The sequence below is a fragment of the Solanum tuberosum genome, unplaced genomic scaffold (assembly GCF_000226075.1).
Source record: "Solanum tuberosum cultivar DM 1-3 516 R44 unplaced genomic scaffold, SolTub_3.0 scf00013, whole genome shotgun sequence".
Taxonomy (NCBI): Eukaryota; Viridiplantae; Streptophyta; class Magnoliopsida; order Solanales; family Solanaceae; genus Solanum; species Solanum tuberosum.
The window spans coordinates 1,024,398-1,031,490 of NW_006238940.1; the positions used below are offsets into that span (position 1 = coordinate 1,024,398).

Genomic DNA, 7,093 nt, shown 5'->3' on the forward strand with positions numbered 1-7,093 from the left:
TTCTTTAATTTATAAAATGAACTGGAGGGTCATTACACAATTTTATAGCTTTATGTCATTTCAGTTTTCAGACTTTGTACGTAGTGTATGTGTTACGTCGCAACCACTTCTATTGGTGCATTAGATGGCTTATTAAGACTTATATTAGACTTTCTCTTTTTCAAACTCGCTTATGATATAAGGTTTCATTTGAGATCTTTATTTCTATTATCTTGTATGATGTATGCTAAGTGGCTTGTGTAGGCCTCTCGAGGTTCTATACTCCATGTTACGACTAGGTTATACTTTGGGTTGTGACACCACCCTACCCTATTAGTTTGCTAGCCCAAAGGAAAGATATGATCTTTAATGACTTAGGCCTGTAAACCCCTTTCCACTCTAACCTTTCCCTCCCGGGGATCTCTAAAGTCATTGTCCTAGCATTACAATTTAAGAGATCAAAATAGGTAGACAACCAATTTATACCTAATATCACATCAAAGTCTAGCATATCTAATATGAACAAATCTACATGAGTCTATATGCCTATAAACATTATAGAAAAATCTTTATACACATGGGTTACTACAAACGTCTTTCCAATAGGGATAACAACACATATAAGGGGCATCAAGGGTATCACAAATCATATTAAATCTTAGAGCAAAAGTCATAAATACATAAGAATAAGTAGAAACTAGATCAAGCAACACATTAGCCATCCGATCATAGACATGAAAAATACATGTAATCTGAACATATGAATCATCAGACTCTGGTCTACTCGGAAACGCATAACACTGAGCTTTGTCATCATTATGAGAAACCCTCTTTCCGGGATACACCACTCCTCTCACTATATTATTATTACTTTGGCCTCCACTGCTTCCCTGATTACCTCCTCACCCACCCAGTGGACGTCCTCTACCATGATTACCTCCACTCGTCGGAACCATTGGTCTAGTTTGCTGTTGAACTTGACCAACTATCTATCTGTGGGCTGGAGCATTCCTTCTTAAAGTGACCGAACTCACCATTATGGAAACAACCATGGTCAAGTGAAGGCATGTTGGTTGATGCATAATAAACCCCTTGACCACCAGTAGTAATAGACATAGATGACTGAATAGGACGAGGTGAATGTACTTTCTAACCTAACCCTCTAGATTATGAACCACTGCAGTTACCCATATTCTTAGACTTCTTTGCTAATGTCTTCTCCTTCCCAGCCTGTCGAACTCCCTATACCTTTTTCATGAAGTTAAACACCTCATTAAAACACCTACATACAGAGGTCATATTCACAAACAAGACTTGCAATTTAGAACTCAAACCTTTAACGAACAACCGAATCATCTCCTCCTCAGTGCTCACCAATTGCATAACATATCGATATAGGGCTTGTAACTTAGCCTCATAAGTAAAATCATGTTAGCCTAATCAGGAGCCATAAACTCATCATTCTTCATATCTCTTAAGGTACGAGGCACATTACTTTTCCAAGAACAAGACATGAAATTACTATGCCAAGTCAATGGAGGTAAGACTGACGAACGACATTTCACATAAACTCTACACTACTACTTTGCCTCACTTTGAAGCTGAAAAGTCACAAACTTAACCCCATGCTGTTGCGCAATGCCTAACTTATGAAGCCTATCATAGTAATCCGAAATGAACTCAAACACATCCTCACCCTTAGAACTATGAAATACTAGAGGCTTAAGATTAAAAAACTTGGTCAATAGCTCATGTTATGTACTATTCATCACAAGGCTGAGCAATGGAAAAAACAAGGCGTCAGTACCCCAGTCCCCATCCACCTTAGGAATAGTAACATCAACAGTTTGGGTGACTTAATTTGAGTAGTTTGAACCATAGAAGTGGATGTAGTACCTGCCAACCCACTCAAATAGGCTAGTACTTGTCGAATAGTCCAGGCATTCATAAGGGGAAGACATGCAATCCTAGTCTATTTCCTCACCTCTAGTTTAATATCATTCTTTATTTCAATCTCAGCTTCTTCCTTCATAGGATCTTGGGGTGGGGGTGGGGTCGCTTCCCATGGTACATTCACATTTTGAGCTCCACCTCTAGCGGGTGTTGCCCTTCCTCTGGCTCTACCCCTACCTCTTCCTCTGTCTCGTGCCACATCCCCTTGCTACAGGCGTAATTGCTTGTTCTACTGCTGGAGCTACTACCCTTGTGTCGTTATGTTTAGTGTCAACCATCTATTGACAAAAGAGTGGAAGAGTTAGATACAAATTTGGATCATCAGATACCAGTTGGAATCAAGTCATATCATGAAGGAAGAAACAAAGAAAATTTCCTAAAGTTATGTAGCCTCTTGCAGAAAAGTATAGACAGACCTGTACCATTCCATAGGACTTTATTCATTTTTGTATTACGATATCAATGAACCTAGGGCTCTGACACCAAATTTTTCATGATCCTGACCATCATGAGTGACACCCATACTAAGCCACCCAGTGGAAAAAGAAAAAGCTAACATGAAGCCAACCAACTTAACATCATTCATAAAAACCTAGTATATAATTTAAAATAAAGAAAATAGTTTTAGACTAGAGAATTAAGTCCCCATAAACTCAACCCAATAACCTAAACATTTAACACGGAAAATAATCCCTAAGAATGGAAAGTCAGGATACCAAAATTCTAATAACTAAGACAAGGGGTGGAACCTTGATAACTAAACATAAAACTGAAGTCGAATGTTTTTGTCCGAAAAGATGGAGAAGAAAAGTAGAGGAATCCTTGGTAGCCTGAAGATGTAACTCACCCTTGGATTCTAAATCAAACATCCCTCAATTGAAGTCTCAGATCAGCTGGTGAAAGATGCCATGTACTCAATAAGAAAAGAACTGGTGCAATATCGATACACAAACTACATTATATTGGTAGGATCACACGGCCAATCCAAGATATGAATGTAAACAGATCACTACAATACAGTAACACAAAACAATGCATATAACAACAAGTAAAAGTTTGTCATGATAGTGTGAGGGCAAGGAAAGAGACAAGGTAGAGAAAGAGCAACACCTGAGGTAGAGCTCAAGCAATGACTAGGCCGAGACCGGTGACCCTTCCATTACCTAGGCTCATGTTGAAGAGGATGTAGATGTATAGTTTGAGGAGGGTGTTAAACCTGATATGACATCATATCTTAGGGGTGCTGTCCCTCACCTTGTGACTTCTAATATTGTTTAGAAAGCGCTAGCCTTCTTAGGTGGGATAACGGGTACTAGAGCCACTCCTACTTATTGGTTACTCGGGTTCCAAATGCTCATCTCATTTCTACCACTTCTTCTAGAATGGATGAAGCATCAGGTGTTAATGTGTTCTTCCGTCCAATATTAGTCCATGCCATGATAAATACTGATTATAAGTTGTTGACCAAGTTTCTAAAGATGAAACATTTGTCGTTTCATGGTGCTGAGAGTAAGGATGCTTTTGAGTTCATCTTAAATTGTTATGAAAGTTGCATAAGCCGGGTATTGTGCAACAACATGGAGTGAAGTTTGTTATTTTTCAGTTGTAGGGGGGATGTTAAGTAGTGATGTTGGGCTCATTTGGAGTGTTGTTCGCCAGTTTTGCCTCCACTAAATTGGGCTAAGTTCCATGCTCTATTCTTAGAGAAGTATGTACCTTGTACTCTCAAATACTGCAAAAAGGGATGAATTTTTAGCACTTGAGTAAGTCGGTATGTATGTTGCATGCGGCTAAGTTTCATACGTTGTCTCGCTATGCTACCCAAATTTTGGGAAGTAAGGAGGAAAGGATCTGGTTGTATGTGAAAGGTGTTGACACCCGATTTTGCCGACCTATAACCCTTTCGGGAGAGCTATTCGATTAAGTACGTATTTTAGAACATATTACGTGTTTAAATTCTCAATCAATTATGTCTAAATAAGTATATATTTTATTATTTATAATTTGCCAAAATTATTATAATAATTATTATTATTATATTTATCGATAGTTAAACTTGAAATAATTACTTTACTTATTTATTTAAATGTTTTAAAACTTAGTTGTGTTTAATTTATATGTGTGTGGTATTTTACAAATTGAATAACATTTGCTTAATTTCCACCAAATCATTTAAATTTCAGCCTGTTTTGTTCTAATTCTTTTCAGTTCCAATTTATTTCGATTATAGCCACCTATTCATTTCAATTCTAGCCTGTTTAATTTAATTATTATTTCAATTTTAGCCATTTCAAACCCAAACCTAAGAGCCTCATCCTTAAATCCTGACCACTCATCTCATTACATCTCCTCAACTTTAAATCATGAGCGTTCATCACAAATTATCCAACGGATGAGATCAAGTCTTCTAACTTTCCTATTTCAATCTAAAAAAGACGTCAACCCTAAAATTTTCATTAACTCTCTTCCTCTCTTCTCCAAAATCTGCCGCACCTCCCAATCTCTCTTCTCGATTTTCTTCTCCGGCCAGCGCAGTCGGCGAACCACTGGAGGTAGCCGCCTCTCTCTCCAGTCGTCTTTCCCCTTCGCCTTCTCTTCTTCCCCCCGTCTCCTCTTTCTCCTCGTCTGTCCAGCGGCCAGCGAGGACGAGCAGCCAGCAGCCGCCTGGACAACAACAACAAAGACATTGTTGTTCAGGCCAGTGACCGGCTAACATCGGCGCCTCCAGCCGGCGAAGCCCCTTCGCCTCTTCTCTTCTCTTTCCGGCGAGGATGAGCGACAACAACGAGGCAGCAGTAGCCGCCGGCAAACGACACCAACAGTGCTCCGATAAACAGCCGGTGGGAACCAGCCGATTAGCGAAACTCTTTGTCCCTCTCCTCCCTTTCTTGGGGAAGTCCGGCAACTGGTGAAGCCACCAGCGAAAGAGCAGTAGCAGCCGGCGACAACCAGCAGCTCTGGACTAGCGAAAAAAGCTCCTGGCAGTGGCTACGAAATCAACAACAACGATAAGATGCTCACTACAAGGTTCCGACCAAGGACCAAAATGGAAAAAAAGTGACCGGTACATCTTTCTTTTATCAAGCTCAAGTCTTTATGCATGTTGGTATGAAAATGCGATCTGTAGGTTGTTTGCCTCAATGTTTATTTTAAGAATCTCGAACTCTAATGTGTGGTTGCTTGTTTTATATTGTTTCTTCTGCTCAAGTTCATGTGCAACTAGTTGAACATTATACTTAGAATATTATATGTCAATTCATGATTTCTTAAGAGAAAAGGTTATGATTTTCTGCTCAAATTCATATTGCTATCTGCTTGTGGTCAAGTTATGAAGTCTGTTGATAAGTTTGAACTCTTAACCGGTGGGTTTCATATTTCTTTGTTTATATATGAGAGAACTTATTTTGTGAATTTCCTTGACTGGTTTCTTCCTTATAAATCATTGTTTTGGCCATAATTAATCAAGGACCGTATTATTTTCCCTAAAATAATTATTTGATTTTCCTTAATTATCGAGATATTGCTCTTAGTCAATTAATGCCTTAATATTGTGTGTAAACAGGTCAATCTGATATTATTTTTTTCTCATATTTGGCTAAGTTAGCATCTTGACTAATTTCTTAATTTGCTAAAATAATTATAAACTTGTTCAAGGCTTTCTCTTGCTCTGAGGACGAGATTTAGTCTTCCATAAATTGTTGTTGTCTATGCTTAATTTACTGGAATCCTCTCTTTGCCTACGGTAAGACATTAATTAGTAAATAAAGCATGTGAGTTTTAATTCTTGTGATGGTTATTTCTTTCCTTTTAAACTTATTTTTGCTGATTTTAAATTAATACCTCCTTGCCTTATTTATTTGTAGACAAATTCGTACTTGTTCTATTCTTGGTAAAATTTTGACCGAATCACGAGGCATTAGTAATTATCTTTTTAGTCTTTATTTTTGGTAGCTAAAATTTTAATTTGTTTCCTTTCCTTATACTTGCGGACTGATTTTGGCCTCCTTTTAAATAAGGAAAATTGTTTTTTAATTGGTGGAATTATATTCTTTTCCTTCTATGCCAGTCCATTCTTGGACTATATAAAGATAGACCCTCATTCTTATTTAGATACGCTTCAACACTTTGAACCAAAAAAAAGTAGTACTCTCTACTCTAAAAGAAGTCCGGTGAACATTCTAAGAGGTGCTTTCTTTATTCGGTTTTGCGGTGTTCGTGTCGATAATTGGATTAAGCTTGTCTTCATTGTTGTTTAATTAAACTGCTTAAACGGTTAGTGATTTTATGTATTTTAACTTTCTGTTTGCAGCAATGTTATTTACTTTTATTCACAAGTTAAGTGTATGAATAAAATAAAAAGGAAGCATCCGAGTCAGTTCTCTTCTCCTTTTCTATATGTGTGATTGTATGTGCGTAATATGTTGCTTGAATTATTGTGTGTATGCCCTATTCTGCCTGGGTACATTAAAATATATATTATTATGTGTGCTTTGTATTATACTTGTGTTGTATTGATTTCTTCCGTTTAGCAGGGTGTGTAACATTGAGTTCTAGTTTGAAGAGTTGCCAGGGATGGAATTCCGGACGGGATTTAGTTCTATTTACATTCGTATTTGTCATATTTGTATAATTTTTATTCAGTCATGTAATAGTTGTATTAGCTCTTCTAACTCTCCATAGATATATATGAAATATTTGTGGGATCCTCTAAGGGGGAGAGGTTATATGTGCTAACTGCTTTTCTTTATTCATTTAATTATGTGCGGATGCATCTAAGATTAATTGATCTTTTGAATATAATTATCTTGTTTCTAAATCTAATAACTTAATTTCTTCGACCTAAAATCACCTTTAGCATATATAATGGAGCAACTTACAAAAATAACTATATTTATAGGGTTAATGAATACCAATAGCTATAAGTATGTTATTTACAATAAATGACTACTAATTTATATCTACTTTTTTGCTGTATTTTTGTATTCGTTTTTTATTTTTTTATTTATACATTAATACATCTTTAAGTACAACAAATTAAATAAGGAATTGACTCTAAATATAACCCACTATCCTTACATTACGTCCATACAATGAGCAACTTCCCATAATTAACTTTATAACTAAAAATTACTTATTTAAAGATATATCAGGTCATATTCTT

The 7,093-nt window shown here is 36.7% G+C and overlaps 1 long non-coding RNA gene across 1 annotated transcript; it reads left to right on the forward strand.

The window, feature by feature from the left end:
- The first annotated feature begins 4,393 nt into the window (after window positions 1-4,393).
- LOC102597904 (uncharacterized) lies at window positions 4,394-6,666 on the forward strand. Its single transcript, XR_366698.2, has 2 exons — window positions 4,394-4,996; window positions 6,465-6,666. It is a non-coding gene; the product is annotated as an uncharacterized lncRNA (long non-coding RNA).
- Window positions 6,667-7,093: the final 427 nt, after the last annotated feature.